The 24,675-nt window shown below is 37.0% G+C and overlaps 1 protein-coding gene across 48 annotated transcripts in view; it reads right to left on the reverse strand.

Moving 5' to 3' along the window:
* PTPRD (protein tyrosine phosphatase receptor type D) overlaps positions 1 to 24,675 on the reverse strand; it is a 1,712,576-nt gene that overhangs the window by 1,124,064 nt on the left and 563,837 nt on the right. For all 48 annotated transcript variants that reach the window (XM_043515489.1, XM_043515496.1, XM_043515490.1 and 45 more), the window contains one exon: positions 24,069 to 24,112. The gene's annotated coding sequence lies outside the window, so the exon portion shown is untranslated. The remainder of the gene's footprint in view (positions 1 to 24,068; positions 24,113 to 24,675) is intronic.

Consider the following 24,675-nt stretch of genomic DNA (forward strand, 5'->3'; position numbering starts at 1 on the left):
AGGTCATGCTGAAAGGTGAACTGGCAGGCTGGAAGGAGGTTACTAGTGGATTTCCTCAATGATGGGTCTTGGGATCAACCTTATTTAACATTTTCATTATGACCTTGGCACAAAAAAATGGTAATGCGCTAATAAAATTTGAGAATGGTATTGCCAATACAGAGGAAGACCAGAATATCATACAAGGAGATATGGAAGACCTTGAAAATTAGAGTAATAGAAATAGGATGAAATTTAATAGTGCAATGTGAAAGGTCATGAATTTAGGATTAACAACAAGATTTTTTGCTATAAACTGGGGACGTATCAGTTGGAAACATCAGAGGAGAAAGACGTGTGTATTGGTTGATCACAGGATGGCTAAGAGGCACCAACGTGATGTGCCTCTTAGCATGATGGTTGCTTGATGGCTTAGCGTGATGGCTAAGAGGCACCAATGTGATGTGGCCATGAAAAAGGCTAATGCATTCTTAGGATGCATGAGGTGTGTTATTTCCAGTGCAGATAGGGAAGTGTTATTACCTTTATACAAGGTACTGGTGAGACTTCATCTGGAATACTGTGTGCAATTCTGGTTTCCCATGTTTAAGAAAGATGAATTCAAACTGAAATAAATGCAGAGAAGGGCTACTAGGATGGTCAGAGGAATGGAGAACCTAGCTTACAAGTGGAGACTTAAGGAGCTTGGCTTGTTTAGCATAACAATATGATACCTAAAGGGAGATATTATTGCTCTCTATAAACATTAGAAGCATAAACACCAGGGCAGTAGGAGAGTTATTTAAGGGTCACAGCTGACACAAAAACAAATGGATATAAACTGGCCATTAATAAGTTTAGGATTCAAATTAGACAAAGGTTTCTAACCATCAGAGAACTGAAGTTCTGAAACAGCCATCCAAGGGGAATAGTGGGGGCAATAAACCTAACTTGTTTCAAGATTAGTGGTTTTGTCCACAGGTTCAAGGTCTAACTGACTGCTATATTTGAAGTTGGGAAGGAATTTCCCCCCAGGTCAAAATGGTAGAGACCCTGTTGTTGTTGTTTTGTCTTCCTGTGCAGTGTGGGGTATGGATCACTTGCTGGTTTGAACTAGAGTAAATGGTGGATTCTCTGTAACTTGAAGTCTTTGCATCAAGATTTGAGGACTTTAGTAACTCACCAAAAGGTTATGGGCCTATTACAGGAGTGGGTGGGTAAAGTTCTGTGTCCTGCACTGTGCAGGAAGTCAGAATGGACTAGATGGTTCACAAATATTTTTGAGATTTTGACTTTTTGTCCAGATTCATGATGGTAAAAAATTATGAACTCAAAAACAGTTGCACATTGGGAAAAACGCTTCCTGCTCAGCTCTATTAAACAATATTGCAGCTTCCACCAACCTCTGGTGCAACTGTTTTGGTAAGAAAATGGAGTGCGGGGAGGGAATGAAAGAGAAATGGAACTGCTGTTACTGCTGCTATAGCAAAATGTGAATTTAGTGACATTTCTGACATTGTTTATTATTCACAGTTTAGGATACAGTGCAACTTTTTTCTCAGATAATCCATTATGGAAAGACATCACAGAGAGAGAGAGAAAGAATTTATAAAAATCTGAAAACCTCTTTGTTGCTCTAGGCATGTTTTGGTTGGTTTTTTAGCTCAGTTCATTGCAGTATTTCACTTTTAATGGCTCACTTACTTGTGAGTAAACAAACTCTTTAAACCAAAAGAAAATCTACAGGCAACAAAAGATTTTACTTCTTGAGCAGCCCAGCAGCTGGAAGCTCTTCTGATCACCTGAGAAAGCAGCCACTAATCTGTTTTTTTGTTGTTGTTTTAAATCAATTGGGTTATCTTTATCGTTGGGTGGATAGTAGAGATTCAGCACTCTTGGCTCATCCTCAGATTTTTCACTGTCACTTTTAATAGTGGCTTTCCCTCTAAAAGTTTCCCTTCTGGCTTAAATGGTTACTAATTACTCATAACAGCCAACGCAACTCAATACAAAATTGTTGTGGTTGTCCTTTACCAGTACTAAGAAGGAAAATACGGAGTCACTTTATGATAGTACCTGGCATTCAGATATCACAGTGTTAGGTGGGATACAAGAATTGAGAACAGAAACTATAAATAAACAAATAAATAAATAAATATAAATAAAATAGAATTAAATATCATATAGCACTACATATAGAGGCTCTCTGACCAGGACCGTGGAATAGTACTTACTTATTTGCTTTGGGAAGTTTCATATAGCAAAAATACAACTTCTCTTAGAAAATGTATAACTTTTACTTTTCTTCCTGGTGTGGAATTTGTATGGGCAACATTCTGATCCAAATGGAATAAAGACATCAGGCAATCTTACAACATAGCGGTGAATCATATGCTGCTAGAATTGTACAACAGGAGATAATTTCTTTTGTCTCTCTCTCACACTCTTATTTTTATTGTTTTCTGAACATATATCCTAAAATATATTTTAAAAGCACTAGTGTATATATAGATGTTGCAGCAGAGGGGCTAATTGTTAAGAAGCAAAATATTAAAACATATTCAGATATACACTCGGAAATAATTGTAAAGCAAAAGGTTTTTTTTATGAGATAGTCAGGACAGATATTAGTTACATTAATCTATGAGATAGTTTAGATAATTTTTAAAAACACATTATAAATTCCTAGGTCCTGTAGCTTTAAGTGTGTTTCTGAAATCAAGAATTCACTTCAATAGAAAGATTAATATTCTAGCATGAGTTACTGGGGAAGTGTTATACCACAGCAGTTCCCCCAGAGTCAAGGGCAAAGTTGTGTGATAAAGTTAACTGAATTTTTGGATAATTAACAATGACACCATATCCTGCTGATAATGATATGTGGAAATTGATCACATGCTGCACAACAAGACACTTCAAAGCCAATGATGAATAGGGTGACTTCTAAGATGGTGCTCCTGCCTCTCTTTACACACAGGACAAATATCACCAACCACTAAATTAATTTGTAACTACTAGACTATCAAAACACTAAGCAAAGAGAAAAAACTACTTGAGCCCGGACACCAGCACTTGCAGCACTATGACAAAAAGCAGGAGAAAACAGAACACAGGATATGAGAGGCTTGGCCAAAATGTGGCTTCTTTCTTCAGATGCCTGGGGCTCAATCCTCAGCTGAGCTGAGCTCACACTGAACAGGGAAACAGAGGTGGCTCTGCATCACTTATCCACCTTTTTGTGTCACGGTGCAGCCATGGGCGGGTGTGCCCTAGTCAACTGCTTAGCTGCTCTTGGGAGATGAGTGGCGGAGTCAGGAGTGAACCAGGTCAGATTGCCAGGAAGTCAGGGTTGGGCACCAAATTTCCAAATTGCAGGCAGCAGGCAGATAGCAGGCTTAGAGTTGAGCTGGATTAGGATAACAGGAAGGCAGGGTCGGGTGCCAGATTACAGACATCAAGGAAATAGTGATGCTGACGACAAACCAGGGTCAGAAGCCACAGTCTATGTCTATCACAAGCATGGTCTGGAGCAGAAGAAAGCAGGCAGGCAGTCTGTCTTGTTGTTCAGACAGCTCCCATCAGGGCTTTCTGGTTTATATATTAGTATCAGCAAGTCAGTGGGTGGTGAGAGACTGCCATACAGGTCCCACCAGGCGGTACTTCAAGCTCAGCCTCGGTTCACAGTGTCTTCACATGAATATCCAGCTTAAGCCTCCATTGGTGATGCAGAGGTAATAGTACTAGGAACTTCCATGATCCCAGGTACTAGTTCTGCAGATTCTCACACCTTGATCCTGGGGCTGTCCAGGGGCCAAACCAACCCTCCAACCCAAGTTAAGGCACTCTATATGCTGTTCTAAATGGCACCATCTGCCAATGTCCCCTTAGGAGCCATTACTCTGCTGACAAATGACAGAGACAAGTGCCCCTGGGACACATCCTTACACTAGAAGAGGCTGGGATAGTGTTGCGTTTGCTGGCTCTTTGCCAGCTAAGAGTTGTCCTTGACCAGGGGAATCCTCAGCTGCCTATTTAGAGCAGGGTTATGACCCCTTTGCATTGCTCCACTTACATGAAGGGAACATACTGGATCAGAGGATTTGGGCTTCTATCTGTGCCATAGGACTTCCCTGGCAAGAAATGAAGCCCCAGACTAGGCTAACTGCTTTTAATCATTCCAGATTGACACTGTTTGTGAGTCCAACTGTAGAGGTAACTCTCATGAAGCACTGTAGAGAACTGTAGAGGTAACTCTCATGAAGCGCTGCTACAAGGTTTTTCTGGTACCAAACGAAAATCAGAGGGAAATAAAATACTGGAGTATGAGGTGGGAAATCAAGATACAAAATCTAGGGAAACCTCCCTCAAAATAGTTTCTAAACTTCAACCTGCAAATGAAAGGAAAAACCACAAACACACATGCTATCTAGACTAGTGGTTCTCAACCAGGGATACGTTTACCTCTAGGAATACATAGAGGTCTTCCAGGGGGTACATCAACTCACCTAGATATTTGCCTAGTTTTATATCAGGTTACATAAAAAGCATTAGCGAAGTCAGTAAAACTAAAATTTCATACATACAACAACTTGTTTATACTGCACTACAAGTACATAAGTTCATTAGAATCAATTTATTTTATAATTATATGGTAAATGAGAATCTTTCAGTAAAACTGTGCTGTGCCAGTATTTTGTATTTTTATGTCTGATTTTATAAGCAAGTAGTTTTTAAGTGAGGTGAAACTTGGGAGTATGCAAGATAAATCAAACTCCTGAAAGAAACACAGTAGTCTGGAAAGGTGGAGAGCTACTGATCTAGACTACTGTAGGCTATTCTGAATCACTTAATTGATTTAGCACAGCTAAGGCTTCCAGGCAGAAGTCTCCAGACCTTTGACAACCATTATGAAGCACTAGCTGTAGTCGATACTGTATTATGTATTAGTTGGGAGAAAATCTGATTTTCTCTTTTTCTTTGTTAAATGAACACTAAAAATAAATGGATACTGTAGCACAGCAGCTCAGTAGCACACTCTTATATGTGAATTTAGTATTCTTTTTCCTGTGGTAATTGTTAGGAAATGTACTTGTACAGCCTTATCAACGTAATTATTAAAAATCAAGGAAATCACAGACTATTCATACCAATTTCTGCTCACATACCTTACTATCCAGTCACGATATTCAGAAGCACTTACTGACTCACAAATTCCCTTCCTATTCCAAAAGACAAACACTCACAACTCCTCAAAGTCTCACCCAAACACACCAGCTTTAGTTAACATGATAACTGTGTAGAGCTGTGGAGCAGAAAAGACATGTTAAAAATACCATATATTTTTCTAAGAAATTTTTTGAATAAAATGAGAAATGTTTCATTCAAAAATGTTCTGTTGTTTTTTTTTCAGGTTTTTGATGAACAAACTTTTGCTTCACTGCGGCTGGAAAATCTAGTATCGCGTAGACATTTCTAGTTGTTAAGGGGGTTTTCACGTTTAGTGCACTGCAACAGATTCAGCCTGGCATCATTCAAAACAACTTCACACCACCTAAGCCATGGCTCGTGGAAAGACCTTTACTGCTTTTTTTTTTTCATTTGTTTCCTCCTCTGGTTGATTTTTTTTAAACGATCCTTTCACTCTCCTATTCAAATTATGGGTAAAGAGTAAATTGAGATCAACAGATTATATGCACAGAGCAAAACAGAGATAGCTTTAGGAACTAATTGTGCTAACATTTATACAGATGTTTAAATGTACACACATGGGTAGTTCTATTGACTTCAATTGTGTGTAAAATATATGTTAGTGTCTGAAGAATCAAATTAGAAGAATCGAATGCTGTACTTATTTTGAAGTGTTTTTCTGTATTTATCCAGTTAAAGCTCTGTTAAAGAGGCAGTTTTTGTCTACTAAATTATGTATTCAGTTATTATTTGTTTCTGGGGGTGCCCACTATGTGTTAGAAATTTTCAAGACATAAAAGACGGCACTGTCCCAGCCATGAAGAGTTTTATGCAGTTAAATTGCCACCATGTTGACTGAACATCTAAAGGCCCTGATTCTGCAAAAAGATCCATGCAAGTGGACCCTTATGTCTCCATGAAGTCCCACTGCAGTAAATTTTGCAGGACTGCAGCCTAAAACATGGATACATACCTACAATTGCTTAAAGGATGCAAGCAGGACAGAGGTATTATTTAGGGGACTTCAGGCATGTATAACTAGAAATTTTAGGGGAAAGGGGAGGAAGGGAAAAAAGACAATTTAGGCTGAATATTATGGAATAGTCTTCCAAGAGACAGGAAGGCCCATTGTATGAGATATTAAAAGAAGTCAGGACAAAGCAGTAGAAAAATATGCTGTAGGAAACAATCCCGGACTAGCAAGAGGGTGGGTTAGATGACCTAGAGGTTTTATTTATTTATTTATTTTCCCCTCCCCCTATCTAATTTCTATTCTGTTATTCCCTAATTTGTATTGCTCACTTATTTTAAATTTGTGTATCTCAGGATTTAGAATGTTCTCAAGGAAATGCCAGATCTGTCATTCCACAGCACTGAAACATCTAATTGTACTGTAGGGAATAAGCCTGCATTTGGAGGGAGATGGACTAGATGATCTCATAGATTTTTTCCTATATCTAATTTCTATGATTTTATGGGTAAAATTCAGGAGTCTAATCTGGTGTCATTTATACTTTCTTCCTACCCACTCAGAAGTAAATTCCAGTACTCTACATTAATTTATATTCACTTGGACATGCACCCATATGAAACTTCTCAGGGGCTGGAAGAAAAGGATGCAACATGGAATAACTATATGGTGAGTGTAGCCTGTAAAATAGATCACCTCGTCTTTCATGCCCTTCTCTTAGTTACTTTCTGTCTAAACCCTTTATCTTATACTCCTTGGGGAAATAAATTGCACCCACTTAATTGAACTCAGGTGGCTAAATTCAGTGATAATACGTTATGAAGTGTCAGTTTTATGTTGATAAGTGGGTGTGAGTATGGGGGAGTTTGCATCTAAATTAGTATAATTTACACATTGACATGTTTGGAAAAAGGTATGAATTACATTTCTTAAGCCTCCCATTCATCTTTGAATTTGGCTCTATGCATGGTCCCATGTATCTGTATTTTACACCATTACTAGTAGCATAGTGTCCTGCAAACCGCACGGTACTTATGAGAAAATACTCTCTTATTTAAAAAGCGGTAAAGGCACAAACCAGGAAACTACATACTAATCAGCGTAATGGTAGCTGTGAGGAAAATGCTTAGAAACCTTGGACAACACCTGAAAAAGCAAAGTTTGATTTAGGACAGCTATTCAGGCAGGGGAGTTCATGCTTAATTGAATGAGTTATTTGAAAATATTTCTGCTATGACAGGTAAGAGAAATTCAGTAGATTCAGTAAACTAATTTACGCAATATGCATGTGACAAGGCTCATTGACAGAGATGAATGGCTAATATAAAGAGTGATGGATGGAGGCTGATGTCCAGGGACATTCCACATCCTAGGGGACAGCACACACACAAAAAAATCTATCTATCTAAAGATTACCCAACACATGATGCTATAGGCAGTACAACATGTGGTTTCTATTCAGATTCTTATCCTACTCTTATCACTGAGCATATTAAGAGTGCAAATACATTTCTGGACAAAGATTCCTTAATAAGGTGGTCTGAAATTTAGTCAGAGTCCTCTCTCATCTCAAAGACATAAAAAACAACAACCCCCACACACAACAGAGCTAAATGAAAGTCAATCCACCATTTCATAAGTAGCTACCATAATGAATACAGGAGAGGTGTATACGTGATTCACCTTTGTTGAATTCAGCTATAACTTGTATCTTATCAAGTGATGAGACTGTAAGCAGGGTTGATAAAAATCAATGATTTTTTTTAAAGGTTTTTGAGGAATAATCTATCTAAAGATAGTTTTAATTAAGATACATTATAGCTAAAAGACATCTCCTCATGGAATAGGAGTTATAAATTTTAATTCTATAGTATGAGACAATATATTCATGTAATGTTTAAGAAAAGTTTTGCAAATGAATTCCAAGAGTTCATGGTTTTGGGACCCAATCTTATGGGGTTCCCAGGACTTCTATATAGATTATTTAGGTTAAACTTTCTATCTACCCAATGGGACTCAGTGCTCAGTCTAGAAGATACCAGCAGAGATGCTTAGTTTTGCAGTTCTCAAACTGTGGATGTGTGTCTCCAGAGAGAATATGCTTGTTAACAGCAAAAATGTTTTTAAATAAATAATAGAGAGGTGAAAATTAACAGACCTCAACCCTACAACTGTCCCTCTATAAATTTATGTACACAGAGTCAATCCCTTACCTCTCTCTAAAAGTGCAAAGTTTCAAAAAGTTCAATGAATAGAAGATTGTTGGGGGCAGAATACATGTGGACAAGGAGAAGAAGTCTGGAGATAAATATGAGAAGGGAGGGACAGGCAGCAGAAACAAAAGTGGAACTGTTTGAGCAGCATATTCCAGAAGTCTTGAGGTCTTTCTGACTGTAGCCTTCATTGATTTGAGATCTACCATACCATTCTCTCACTAGAACGGAAAACCTATAATGGCAGCAGGCTGTAAAAGAGACCCAGTTTGGGAATATTTTAATGAAGTTCCTCTACCTGTGGGTAAGACAGGCATGAGTGCAAAATGCAAACCGTGCAACAAAGAAATGCAAAGCCTGGTTGCCTGAATGAAACAACATCATGAGAAGTCCTCCTTCTCAGGAGAACGTGCATTGGAGATGATGAAAGGACCATGTCTGAACATGCAGGATCTTCAGGTTGGTAAACTTTTTTATTTCATACTTCCTTCTTAAGGGCTGCCTGACTTCCTTCTGGACTATTCTTAAATTCTCATGTTTGAGCAAAACATATAGTTGTTACTCCATGGTACTATCATTTTAGATGCAGTTGTGATAAAAAATAAATAGCTGAAATAGGCAGATCTTCCTTTTATAATTTCACCTTTAAAGTAGTACTGAGTGTCAGTGAATGCAATGAGTAATACTAAATGAGCAGTGTGATAATAATAATTAAATAACTGCATTGACTTATTTTGTTTAGGAGAATCCATCCTCAATATACAGGATTCTGAAGACTATCCACCTTCAAGAGCACCATCATTTTCTATAGTTTCACAGTTATCTGCCAATGATAGTGTTTCAGTCACATCATGTATGTCACATAGCCACAGTATACCTCCTGTAGCAAAAAGAAAAAAAAATCTCCATCATCCAGAAACAGCCATAGATAAGTTTGTGATAAGAACCAGCAGATTACAAAAAGAGGTAATTGATGAAAAAATTGCCCGGTTTGTTTATGCAAACAACTCTCCTTTCCGTATGATTGAGAACCCACACTTCATTAACATTGTTCAGTCATTAAGACCAGGATACAGTCCACCCAACAGAGCAGATGTCACAGGCAAATTGCTGGATAAATTGCTGGATATGAAAGACAAATTTAGCAGTGTGCAAAAGGTCTAGAGGGTGAAATTGTTAACCTGAGTCTTGATGGGTGAAGCACTGTCCACAATGATCCTGTTCTATGTGCTTGTGTGACAACAGAAGAAGGGGATGTCTTCCTTACAGAAACAACTGATACATCAGGAAACACGCACACACAAGAATACTTACAAGTAGCAGTAAAAGCTATAATAAACTGTGAAAAAAAATTCAAATGTCTAGTACGCAGCTTGATCACAGACAATGCTGCAAATGTATCCAAGATGAGAAGAAATTATTTAGAAGAGAGTTCCAAGCTAATAGCATACGGTTGCAGTGCTCATTTGATGCACCTCCTAGCCAAAGACTTCAGTGTTCCAGAAATAAAGGCAAATGTTGTTGAAATTGCAAAATACTTCCATAACAACCACTTTGCAGCAGCTGCTCTGGAAGAAAAGTAGGAGGAAACAAGTTAACTCTCCCACAAGACTATGGAACTCAGCAGTGGACTGTTTTGAACACTATATCAAGAACTGGCCTAATCGGATGACAGTTTGTGAACAAAATCATGAAAAAAAATAGATGGCCTGTCACAGCCAAAGTTCTCAACATTGGGCTTAAGAGAAATGTTGAACACGTGCTGAGTACCCTGAAGCCTATTTCTGTAGCCTTGAACAAAATGCAGGGAAATAGCTGTTTCATTGCTGACACTGTTGAAATTTGGAAGGAACTGAGTGAGATCTTAAAAAGGGAAATATGCAATGACAGAGTTAATGCAAAATTACAAGCATTAAAAAACCAAACGGGACAAGCACTATTTCCAGCTCTTTTTCTTGGAAATATTCTCAATACTCGATACCAGGGTCAAACTTTAACTGCTGAAGAAGAGGAGTTGGCTATGACATAGACATCCAGCAATCATTCCTCCATAATGCCAACTATAATAAACTTCAGAGCTAAGGGTGAACCATTCAAGAAATACATGTTCACTGATGATGTTTTAAAGAAAGTTCCACCAGTTTACTTAAGTTTACACTTAAGCACTTGTATTCAGAGACTGTTGAAGAGATAATCTCACTTTTAACAGCAGTAGCTTCTTCTGCCGGAGTAGAAAGAATATTTCTTCCTTTGGACTAATTCATTCCAAATTGAGATATCCTTTGGGACCAGAAAAAGCAGGAAAGCTCGTTTTTCTTTTCCAGGTTATGAGCAAACAGGAAAAAGAAGGTGAAGATGACTGAGTTAGCTGCAGAAGCCAATATTTTAAGTTTCTCATGCTGACCTGGCTGACAAAGTTCATTTATTTATTTATTTTAAAATTTCATTTAAATACTTTAATTAAAAACAATTTTAACAAAAACAAACCTGATTTTAAAAAAACTTGAATGTTTAACTATATTCAAAATTCATATGCTTGTTTTGTTAAAATATGATATGTTTGCTGTTGAAGTAAAAAATCCAGAATATATAATGTTGTTGTTTTTGTTAAATACAACAATTTAAATGTCTGTCCGGTGACACTCTCTTCCTAATACAGGATGATGATAAAGTCATCCAAATATTAATGATTAACCTGTTGAATTGGAGATAGTTCACCTCCCAGTGACTTCATAAACATCTGCTTCAATTATCTATGGTGAATGAAATAACCAAACAATCATTCATTTTGTGATATAGCTGTAAAACGAATCTGAAAAGTTTTCAAAATAAATCACTTTAAAAATGTATAGTGTGTATCTTCTAAAAATGAAACCTACATCTCTCTCTGAGTTGTGAAGAATATGTATTAAGGTTATAACAACAAACAAGAATGCATCTTTATGAAGAAATCCATGATTAAATCGAGTCTTCCTGATTAGTGATTTAAATCATGATTTAAATCAATTTGATTTAAATAAAATTCACCTTGCTGTAAGATCTTTGAGACAAGGACTATATTATCTCTGGGCTTCTCTACACAGGGCTGGGGACATACTAGAAAGTTAATTTGAAATAGTGAAAGGTGTAATTTTAAAATGGATTAGTTAAACCATATTAATCCCCTATATGAACACCCTCATTCAGGATTGAAGTGTTCTTAATTTGGATGAATTAAAGCCATTTTAATTCTGAATAACAACATCTACATATGGATATAATGCATTTTAACTAATCCATTTTAAAATTACATCTTTAGTTAGTTCAGATTAATCTTCCAGGATGTCTTCAGGTAGACAAACTCTTTACATATTTCTGTAGATTTTAGCATGCTTTTGAACACTGTATAAATAATAAAACACCATCAGAACCATCACCATCACAAGGTAGACTTGTATACTATGGAGGCACTGACAGCATCTTCATAATTCAGGCTGCCTTTGGATTTATATATATAGCGGGAATAAAATGTCTGTGTCTTTTTAAATTGTAAACCCTTCAGGGCATTGATTATCTCTTTTCTATATTTGAACAGCATGCAAAATACTGGGGCAGGGCCTTTGGGCATTACCATAATATAAATAATAGTAATGTGCCTCTATTTAAACAGTAAATATTGAATTTAGTCTGTAAATTTGACACAATAAGTCTTCAGAATAGTATTAACATTTCCATGTAGATTTAAAAGAAATTTTTTTTTTTTGGTAGAGGAAAAGCTTTAACATTCTCCCTTTCAAATGGTCATGACAGTCTCATTATTTTTTGTTTTGTTTTCGAGGACACCCATCTAATCCATCACAATCCAAAACTAACCGACTTTAACAGTTCTCACTGAGTTTCAAAAATATAAGCTTTTCTTTTTCTCAGTATTTGAACAATCCCTTTCAGTGCAGGAAACTGGCTTTACCATCATTGTGCTTGTATATGACAATCAGAAAGTCAAAATGACTGATATACTTTCATTCTGTACTTTGAGTTGAAATTATAAAAATCAAACACGATACATGACTGGTGAAGAATAAATTTGATTTTAAACTTTTTTTTATAAAAACATAAGGTATTTCTAGTAATTCAGGTGAGAGGTTTTCATTTTTCAATACAACTGAGTATCTTGACAGTCCTTGACAAACCCTACTCTGGAGGTTTCACAATCCAGACACATACAGACATTTTAGTCCTGTTTTAAGTGTAAATCTAAAGGTAACCTTAAAGTTGCTATCAGTCCCTCCATAATATCCAAGTCTACTTTATGATGGATACAGATATGATGTTGTTTTATTATTTGTAGTGTGTAAAAGCATGCCAAACACCAGTACTCTTAGAGGGCGGTTTATCTCCAAGAGTCCTACGGCAAAGGAAAGTAAAGAGACTTTACTGTCAAACAAACTAACTTCATCCATTGGGCATGCTGTTTAGGGATCCCGAGTTACCTTGCCTCTGAATATTTAATGTATAATAAATGACCTTCATGTAAGGAGCTAACCAAAACTTACTGTTTGTACACAACTTTATGACATAGTGACTATTATATAAGAGACCCTTCCAAAATCTACATTTTGGAAAACAATGAATTTAACATAGATAAAATTAAAGCAAAGATGTGCCTATTTATTTTTCTTTATATTGTATTTCATTTATCTACTACTAATTCAAACAACCTGGTTCATTTATGCAGTGAATTAAGGAAATCACTATTAAGCCAGGAAAGGGAAGAGAACCAAAAAAACAGAAAAAAATATTTAGAATTCACATTAAGCTATTATATTCAATGATTATATTCCTATTACTTCTGTAATATATGCCATGTTCAGCTCTTTGTAGCTGATGCAGTGCTGAGTACAAAACTTTTAGGGGATCAGTCACAGACTGCTAGAACAAAGAACAGAATTTTTTGGGTGTGCAAAATCTTCCTGAAATATCTGATCACTTTTACATAGAGATGAAAAAGTTTTTAGCAGACATTAATGTTGCTGCTTCTGACTGTCAGTGCATCCAAGAATATCTAGAACCCTTGGTCATACAGTTTGTTATACATGTTAATAAAGAAAGGATCTCTAGACTCCACATTTCACAGCCAAGACCTCAGAGAACCCGTAGAGGTAACTGTTGACTGAATCTTTGCTACACAGCATGAAGATATTTCTATGCTGCCCAAAGTGCCTGGTTTTATAATCTAAGTATATGTAAATCTCTGTTATGCTAATAGTGAGCTCTAGAGCTATAGCAGTTAATTTAAGACGCTTATTCTGAATAGTAATGAAGTTAAGGCTTCTGAAAATCTATGCAGGAGGTTCTGAGACAACCAAAAGAAAACAAACATAAGCAATTGATTATTGTTATTATTACTTAAGATTACATGCCTCCAGTCTTGCAAGAAGTGGCATTTCTCTGCAGAACTAATCAGCTTTAGTCCCAGCTTCAGCAAAGCACTTAAACTTCTGCTCTCATTCCTTCACAAAGCGCCTTGCCCCCTATTCCCCTACAGCCTATCCACCTACCCACAAACAAAAGACATAAAAACTAACAGCAATAATAAATTTCAGTGCATCAGAACCAGGAAGCCTGTCAAATAGTCAGTCAGGCCACTGGATAATCGAGGTGCTAAAGAAGCACTCGAGGAAGACAAGGCAGTTGCAGAGAAGTTAAATGATTTTTTTTTCACTGGTCTTCACTGAAGAGGATGTGAGAAAGGTTCCCAAACCTGTCCCTGACTGAGATGTCAACAGAAGTGGTTTTGGGAAAAAATTCTAAATTAAACAGTAATAAATTATCAGGTCCAGACAGTAGTCACCCAAGAGTTCTGTAGGAATTCAGACATGAAATTGCAGAACTACTAATTGTGCTATGTAACCTGTTGCTTAAATCAGCCTCTGTGCCAGATAACTGGAGGATAGCTAACATGATGGTGATTTTTTAAAAAAGGTTTGGCGGCAATCCCAGCAATTACAAGCCAGTAAGCCTAAGTGGGTAGAGGTGGGGTCTTTTATTACTCTTTCGTGGTAGTATTGCACTGATGGACTCCCTTAGGAGTCCTATTTAGCCCTCTTTGGGCAGAAAGAGTGGTACAGAGTCCTGGAAGGAGAGGTTGTACATTAGATGGAGTAGAAAGAAAGGTGCTATTCGGGTTGCCACCTTCGAAGTACGAAAAACCCAAGTCAGGGATGATTCTGAGCCCATAAAACTGGAGCACTGGCAGTGTGTATCAAGCACCCTTAGAGATTTCCTTGAACAGCTACCTCAGAAAAGGGATGATCTTGGGAAAATGTGGATGGGTGACAACCCTAGTGTTGGAAAAATCCTCTCTTAAAGGATTCCAGACAGATGTGTATTTTTTTTAAAAGAACAAGATGGATCATCATGAGTCCCATAAATTAGAAACTTTCAAAATATCAGAGGTTCTAAAATACCAAGGTTTTTACAGTTTGTTCTGTTTTTAAAAATGTACTTAACATACACTGTGTTTATCTTAAATCCTCAACTGCAGTACATGAAACAAACACTGTAAATAAACAAAACAGGGTGCCTTGACACAGCACATGCACATCTTAATGTCTAAACCTGCAGGAGTGTCTGCAGTGCTCCCCATTTTGTCACTCATTTTAGTCCCCAAATTCCCTAAGTTCCTTACAAATTTATGCCTAGCAAAGAAACAGAAAAGTAGAATCTGACAGAATAAAAACTTTTCACCAACTTGTAGGGGTTTAATGAAACCAAAATGATTTCAGGTTTCCCTTCCCATACTTTAGAATACATTTTCCCATTTAAAAAAAATGGAAATTTCAGCTCATTCTGAGTACTCAGAGTAAATTATTTTTAAAAGATAATATTTTATCTTTTGAAATGATTACAGGATGCTGGGGGCAGCTACAATAAGCTCTCGCTTTCACTATCTAACAACATTGAAAGAAAAGATATTGGAAAAATGTGCATTAACTGTTTATTCTGTTTTATTCAATATTTTTTTTAAGAAACAGTCACAGGCAATATTTTTTGACTTCTCCAAGTGTATCCTTATTTCATTTATACAGCTTGCTTTTTTTTTTTTTACTTAAAATTATAATTGTCTTAAGCTTTGCAGCCACTTGTTTCCCAAAAGTAAATTCATAGAGGGTATTATAATGACACATATAAAAAGGTTTTAATTTCCTAAAGCTATTAAAAAGCTCTCTCTAGAAAAAAATGTGTTTGAAGATCAAATGAAAGACAATATCTGAATAACACTAATCCCAAGGAGAATTCATGGCACCTGCCAGGCACTGTAAATGTTTTATAAATGTTGTCTTCTGCAAAGTCGACTGCAAACATCATAAGGACTTTTGTAAATATGTCTACCTGCCTCTTTGTTTGAGTAGAAATATTGAACTTCCCACCATTATGATTATAAACTAGAGATGATTATTTTAGATTTTTAAAAAAAAACTATTTGACAAATAACCTCTTTCTTCTGTCCTGGGATCAAGTTTCAAATTACACATTTTAAGTGTTTGAAAATCTTTTTTTTAACAGTACAAAGGATTACAAAAATGCCTACATGGAACTTATTTGTAGGTAAACACATAAGAAAGCTAAACTGGACAATAAGGAATCACTTGAAGCCTGATTCACAATATCTGAATAAACTGAGGAGGCTTTGCATGGCAGCGGAGAACTGTGGCATTGCTTATTATAAGAAGGAAACTCATGATTTTGTATTGGAAAAAATAGAATATTTGTTTCTTTGGGATAGACACAATGCCACATCCTGTATGTCTAATTCTCTAGCGATTAAAATAACTGGATTTTAAAATGTAGTAATTGGTAATAATTTTCAAACTATATCAAATTAATTTGACCCGCTCAATTTAAATTTCAGTATTTTAAGTAAGTATAATCTTTACTAGCTGATATTTTAAAAGAATTGAAAACTAAATTAAACAAAACAAAAACAGGAAAAATACCTACACACATAACACATGAAAGCTGTGTGATGTACGCTATTAAAAGAAATTTTTGATACTTCAAAGGGATACTGTCATATTAAAATATCTGAAACATTCTTTGTCACCTATATTACAATAAATACAGTAACTCATTTTATAATATAGTATTTTAATAATGAAAGAAGTTTAAAATCAAATTTATTTTTAACCTTTAGAGCTTACTTTTGTACTTACTTCAGTTTGGACAACAGTAATAAGCTTTTCAGTTTCACTTGGGTTTATAATCAGTTTCTAATGAATTTCCCTTTCTGCTCGTTGTGAACAAGAAGCATGCTATGGTATGGACTTGCAAACACAGCATGGAAAAGTTTTAAGCCAGACAAAACGGTTTCCATTTAATTTCTCCCCCACCTCCCATATTTCAAGAGAACATTCAAACATTCTTTTCATTTATATATGTTCACATGGGTATTAATAATAACATAGGAAAAGCAGGGCTTAGTTCACCATTGTGTTACTTGGGGTGGTCCTGATGTAACTCCATTGACTGCAGCACAGTTTGAACAATGTAAACTGGAGTAACTATGGTGACTCAGGCCCAAGAGTGATTAGCTGCACCATCATCATCAATTTATGTATTTATCTATTTACGGATTGATTGATTGATTGTGTAAGTAATAGTGTGGTACAACAAGACAGCAAATTACTAATAAGAAGTTGCAAAACATCAGCAGCATATTTTTTCTCAGGGGGCTATTTTCAAACTCTGACCGTAACTGCTGATCAAGAGAGAAAACAAGAACTATTTTATCATAGTTCTTACCTACATTCAACATCACACAAAATAAACTCGCGTTACATTTTCCTCATATGGCAACCGTTTTACTTTCTCTGGCTACCATTTTGATTGTAATTTTCATGTTATTACAAATTACTTTTGTCACATTCCTAAAGCTCAAAAATGTGTTACACATTCTTGTTTATAATATTAAATGTATAATGAAATAATCAAGTAATTAATTCATAAATATAAAAGCACTGCAAAAACACAGGAAAGTAAAAAACTATGACATAGGACTCTTGGCTTGATTCCATGACTTCCAGTACAATTTGTTTAAAATGAAGACCCGCGGAGGTGGAGAGAGGAGAGAAAACAACAACAACAACAAACAAGCCCCAAGAATGTACTAAAGCACTGATTTTTCTCCAAGGACAATATGATCATTACAATTATTAGATGAAGGCAGTATAAGATGTTTATTCAATTGGTATATTAAATGACACACAAATTCTTGTTACTGTTTTCAATAAAGAATTTAGCAGCATCTGGGAGATGCCTTAAAACTGGACTCACGCTCAATGGTGCAATGTACCTTTCTGAAGCAATGAAAGCCTATTGGAGTTTTCATTCTCCAGGGAAAGCAGTTGACTGGGATTTTTCCTAAGCAAGCAAAGCTTTATTCTTTATTGGATGATATTTAGGATCCCTTTCTACAGATGATACATGTTGAATCATCATATCTTCTGCCCTAACAACATCTCACCTCCTGGTCAGCTCTGCCTACTTTTGGAGAAGTGCTAATTGGCTGATATTAGGGACTGATATTAGGGGAAGGTTACAGACATCTTGTGCTGCTACAACCTCTTGACAGGCTCACTGATGTCACCAGGACTCTGACATCATTATCTATGTCAGCACAAGCCAGAACAGACAATAAGTGAGTTTGGTCCATGATGTATGTACTGAAACTCAGATCATAATCTACAGTCATAGGAACTGTATAATAAAGAACTTGACAACTTTTGGTTGAACTATTGGGTAGGATGCCTGAACTCTTCAATTCATCTAACTTTATAAACAGTCTCGTTCATGCTGTGAAACTAAAAGCTCTTATGTTGTCCCACATTGTTTCTTGTACTGTTCCATTTGAAGATTACATGCAGGGAATATATGTATATAAATATATTTCATAATATAAATTTTGATTATTTTATTGCTTCACTTTTATTTATTTATTTATTTGCTTCAGCATTTGCTATAATAAAGTTTTGTGGTGGCTGACCTGAAGTTGTCTATATACGCAATTGTAACAAGCACAACTCACAACCACGGCGCCTCTTGCTGGCGGTCCTGGGAATTAGCTCTCGGCCCCCTCCAGTCTGCCTTCAGCCAGTGGTGTCATGCCTGCAGTCACTGCTGTCTTCACTCTTTGGACCTGTGTCTCCCCCCCGGACCACAGCTTCCTCTTCTGGACGCAGCCCTCTGGCTGGGCCCTCACTCCAGTATCTCCCCCTTTCTGGGGGGACCTACAGTCCTTAGTCCTGCCACTTGCCTCAGCGGCTAACTGCAGTTCAAGGTCCAGCCCCTAGCCTCAGCGGCAAACTGCAGTCTGGATACCGGCCACTCTCCTCATTGACAAGTGCGGTGTATGGGGGAGGGGGAACCAGGCCCACCTGCTACTCTGGGTCCTAACCCAGGTACCCTATAGTCGACAGCCACTTACTGCCCTCCTCCTACCTGCTGCTTATTTTCCCTGGGCCACTTCCCCTGTAGCTCTAGCGCCCTCTCAGGCAGCGGTCAGCCAGCAGCTCACTCTCGCACTATGAGAGTGAGCTAGCACTCCCTGCCCAACACTGCTCTATTTATGATGCTTCTTCTGGCAGTCAGACCTCCTCCCTTGTCTTCCAGGGAGAGGACTCTCTTCTGCTCTGCTGAGCAGCCCTTTATATATGGTCCTAGCCGGCCCTGATTGGCTGCTCCAGCTAGCCTTCCCCCTATTGGTCGGTTCAATAAGCCCTTTCCTGATTAGTGGGTTCTGTGCATCCTCCCTGACACTGCTTTTAACCCCTTCTTCTCCCTGTGTGGGGCAGCTACCCCACGTCAGTCATTCTGAAGTCTCCTTCTGAATTTGTCCCTGATAGAACCACTCAGCTTCAATTTGCAATTATGTAGCCCATAAACAACTGTTTAGGAGACATATTGTAATACATACACAGTATTCTATGGACAGTATATCAGTTTATATGACAAACTGAATTATAGCCGTAATCAACAGTACTAGTATGGTTAAATGTCTGTCAATATTTCCATTCCATTTTCAAGGTTTATAATTTGGCTATAAAAATAAGCTTTAGGCTGATGCATACAAAGTCTCAATTCTACCTGGGAGTAATTTTTTAACCATTTTATTTTAAATTAATTTCGCCATTTAAAAATTACAGGTTTCGGGATTTTTATTTTCTTTTTCTTTTCATTCCTTTTTCATTTCATTCTTTTCATTACCATGTATCAGTCCATCATATTTATAGAATTCTGATCACCATTGTATGTTTTGTAATATGTCCTTATCTCATAATCCACTCTTTTTACACAATACTTATTAGATATAAGCGGCAACAGTGTTTTATGGAGTGCTGTGTAAGTACATCTAATGGATCTGAATGCTAATGCTTTCAATGGATCACTAGTCCAACAGAGAATGGCAATTCCTTGCAGTATTCTCAAGTTGCTTCAGCTGTTTCAGGAAGAGCATTTTAGGGATCGGGTGGGAGCTCCATAAAAGGATGGGTTATAGCCAATGTGGGGCTTTTTTGTGGTGTGGATGATAAGATAAGCAGGGAAAATCCTACAGGACTAAAATAATATACCATGGTGTAATTGTCCTATTATTAATTATAATTGTTATTATTATTATTTCATTATTAAGCAAGCAAGCAATTCATAAGCAAATACTTGGCAGTGGCAATTCCTCATGGCTTTGCCTACCCTAATTTGAGTCATACTCAGCATAAGCACTACTTTCTGCTTCACCTTAAGTCCATGTTTGTGTCAGTTTTGCCTATCCACATTTTGCCACACTTGGGTGAGAGGGGTATGCATTTTCCTGTAAAATCTTATGATACATATGAAAGCCTTTTCATATCCAAAAGGCTCAATTTGTGTCTGTAAGATACAGCTCTGTGTTTGGGACAGTGCAGGAGGACATTGCCCTGTGGGAGCTCATGGGGGTGGCATGCCTCAAGCAGTAGCAATGACTCCTGGAGCTCCCAGTAGCATAAGGAGAGTGGAACTGCAAGGACCTCTTGTATGGCCACTGGGGAGTGGTAGGGGTGATGATATATCTCTGCCGGTTTCTTTAGATAGGCTAGTGCCACCACTGGTGAAAACATCGCTGTCTTGCGCTTGGGGTGGGAAGTATCAGGACTTCAGTTGTGCCCAGCCACAGAGGTGCAAGAGGGAGAGTTTCCCTTCTTTTTGCACTCAGTTTGGCAAGCATAATTTGTCCCAAAGAATGTTAAATCTAATACTTTCTCATAAAGGAATAGATTATTACTGTTATGACTAATAGTATCTATCACCTTAGACAGACAGACAGATACACAAGATATGGTGCAATTTCCACCACCTTTGAAGCAGGAACCTACCTAAACTTAATTACAAAATAATTTAAACATGATTTTAACCCACTCCCAGACAACAATGGTTAGGCAAACTTTTCCAGTGGTGTATATCATATTGCCCGTAGGAGTTTGGACAGAGATTGTGTTTTATAGCACCTGGGGTCCCTTTGTCTTAAGAGTCTCCTATCTCATAAAGCAAATATACAAAGTGAGGCCTCAATATTTGTGGTTTGACAGAGCAGCATGGTATTAGTCTAAGGCCTGCTGCTTTTCAGTTCTCTTGTTCTGCTCTTCCATAAGAAAGGTGAGGGGGGGCGCAGAGGGGCAGGTCAAGGTCCTGTTCTGTCAAATTTGAATATTCTGTTGATGTCTTGTTTAAAAAAAAATCTTTGTTAAAGTTGGAAGCTCCCACTGTGGTTTAATTTTGTTAAGAGTTCTTTGGTTTTAAGTGCAATAGTGGATTAGCATGATGAATTACACTGTCAGTATAAAAGAAGACTGTAGATCTGTTGTTAACATATTGTTTGGGTGTTTAACGCAGTGAAATAGTTTAGTGAGAGAAGTTGCTTAAGCTAATATAATTTTGATTGGTTTAAAAAACTAATCTACATATTTTGTGAACCAAAATTCTTACTTATAAACATTCCTGGTTCATACAAATGAGATACTGGCTGAAGCCTCTGCCAAAATGTAGTTACAGGTAGCATGCACGCTAATGTCCATTGTGAATAGTAAGCAGTGGAACTCAGGGAATCTGCTGATTTGGTGAAGGTAGCACAGAAATAGTGATAGCTTTCTTGCTCCAGCTATCCTTTTTTTTAATTTGAGCTTCTGACAGGCTCAGGCCCAGGCCCAAGGTAAATCCTCCTGTTCATAATGAACACATGTTGCAGTTCTGAAAGCCCCTTGCATTTTACAGACTCTGTCCTTCAGATCCCTATGAACCTTAGATGGCAATGGTCAGATACCCTACGGGTCAAATACCTTACACCTGCACTGCTGTGTTATCAGGGAAGAGACCAAACTGATCAAGATGGTGATTATTTATTTATATGACTGTATGCAATGGGGTTCTGGCTGTCAGAAACAAATGATTTATATGCCTGTCTATTGTTTATTGATAACTATTGCTGCTAGTTTTGTTGTTTCCTGGGTAATTCCTAGGCATTATTTCAATAAATGAATGAAATGTAAAACAATTCTAGCCAGTAGTTGGAATAAGTGATATGTATGTCTGTTGCATCTTGGTGTCTATATCAGTGGAATAGGCCGTTAGGCATAACACCTCCACATTTCCCTGTATTATAACATTTTTCCCTCCTACATTGACATAAATGATTCACCAGTGTTATTTTCACCAGCATAAAGTGGAGTGCCTCAACACAGCATCTTTCTGAAGATACGGTCATTTCATAACCAATCCCTTTTTGACATAAAAATGGTTGGACATTTAGTTCAGATTTTGGTCTTATAAATGCCATAACATTTTCAGAGTAATGACTTTATGGTATGCTTTTTCCTTTAGAACTTTACCCTTCCTTCATTGTGGATCCTATCTTTGATGTCTTTGGGATATGAATTTCTATGAATAAGCCTGACCCTCATTGTTTAATTGCCTTGGAACAAACAAGAAAATATCTCAGCAGGTGTAGGACAGTCAAGGGACCTTAGGAAAAAAATACATTTAAGAGCCATGTTCTGAACTATTATAAATCAGCATAGCTCCAAAATCAGTGGAGCTTTGCCAACTGGCTCTTGGAGTGCATTGTAAATGTAACAAACTCTAGTGAATGCTCACAGAACACATCAAAGAGGGGCAATTGGACATCATTAACAAAAGTGTTATAACAAGGATTTAAAGGCAGACTGTCAGCTGGTGTAAACTGGCATCACTTCACTGGCTGTAATCGTGCTCTGACAATTAACATGTGCTGAGGTTCTGGCCCACAGTGTTTTAGTGGTAGTACCAGGCTCCAAGGTTCCTCCTATATTAGGGAAAGGGCAGAATGAAAGGATCTCCGCTCCTGATCCTCTTCTAAGTGCCATGCACAGGGGACCCTCCTCCAAGACAGCTCTGCTACATCTAGCCTCCATACCATATGCAGTAAAACTGCACTTATTCAGCTATTTTGGGAACTTCTGCTCCCATGGAGACAGGGACTGGATTTTGGTCTAAAGTCCAAATACTGATCCCATCAAATCAATGGATCTATGGCAAAACCACCTTTACTTCACCATTTACATTGGAAGAGCTATTGTGATTTTAGGTTAATAATTCAGTCTCATTGCATGGTGGAATTAGAGGACTAGAATAATGACTAACATCAGGTGCTGTGTTTTTACGTAGTATCTCTGGAAAATCAATATTATTTATGTTGTATTGCATTTTATTTCGTTCCCTACCAAATGTCATGCCAAAGCCCTGTCACAACACAGATTTATGCCTCTATCCATTCACTTGCTCTCTGCCATTTCTCAGATAACTGGCACATATTTCCGTGGGTATGTTCAACCCATAATGACATTTGAACAGTGGCAGTAAATGATATGCATTAGGGATGAAGAAAAATAAATATGCAAAAGGCACAACAAAATGGAAGCAGTATTTCAGTTTTAAACTTCATGAAGTCTAATGTGTGTGATATAAATCCTATATTACCATTTTCACTTACTGTATTAACAAGACAGTTTTAGAAGTACAGTAGAGAGAATTGAGTTATTACACTCTGAAGTTGAAATTAAAAGGAGAAAAGCATGGAGATTAACATGTAGAATCTACATGTAGATTACACAGAACAATATATAATTTGTGAGCACTCTTTTGGCTATAAAGCATACACACACACACACACACACATAATTGATAAGGCAGCAATTACTACTGATGAGTGCATTTAACCACTTTTTCATAATTCTCTGACCTTTTTTAGCTCATGTATCCTTTGGGTACTTTCTAGTGGGAAATTATTTTAAGGAACAATAGAAGTGAAGACTGTCTTTTTTTTCAGGCTTTTTAGGAGCTCTTGAGAAACTCTCTTATTTATTCTGTTAAGTGTTTCACGTTTACTTTTACCCACTGAAAGATTATTAATACTGGTGTCAGAGGTACCAATTTCAGCACTTCTTACTCAAAGCTCTCACTGAATTCAAAGGGAGTTTTGCTTGAATAAGGAGGGCAGAAGCAAGTGCACAATTTAGCACACATGCTACTGTGGACTCAGTGGAATGGCTAAATTTTTCAAATTCATGGACAAGTTACACTGAATTTAAACTCATAACAAGTCATTACTATCTTAAAATCAATCACAGTATCTAACCATTATAAAAATATGCTCAAATGTAAAGAACTGTTTAACTTACTCTTCTCCAAGGCACATCCTGTTGTTGTCTCTCAGGATAGAGATCTAAAACAAAAAATTGAAAAAGAGCATTTTATATCACCACTATTTAAATTAATTACTGTGTGAGATATTTTCTCTTTTTATTCAGAATCTAGTCTGTGAAATAGCACTTGTTTTCTGCAACAGTCCTTTGAAAGAATGCTTGTTTATAACTATTTCAAAGGATTTATATAAAATTAGGTCATTTAATGAGAGCATCAACAATGAAAATACACAAACACCAAAAGGAAAAAAAAAGTGCAACTTGCATTAATGTTACTAGTAGTAGCACATACAAATGGAAGATAAAATAGGCCCTTCTTAGTTCACAATTTGGAGATGTTTGACATTAAAATGATTATTTTTCTTCTCATACCTATTCACGAAGAGCTAAGAGGTCTTACTGTAGATGCAATTCACAAACAAATTTTATTGTAAGAGTTTTGTGCTATAGCAGAGAAAAAATTTCCATACCACAATTTTCATAAACTAAGTAAATGTTCGATGCTGTTCATAGATTTGGAGATTTAGAGTAAGTCCTAGGGGAGAAGGATTCATGGTCAGAATGCAAGTGAAAGAGTCCAGAA

This window comes from Dermochelys coriacea, chromosome 5 (genome assembly GCF_009764565.3).
Source record: "Dermochelys coriacea isolate rDerCor1 chromosome 5, rDerCor1.pri.v4, whole genome shotgun sequence".
Taxonomy (NCBI): Eukaryota; Metazoa; Chordata; order Testudines; family Dermochelyidae; genus Dermochelys; species Dermochelys coriacea.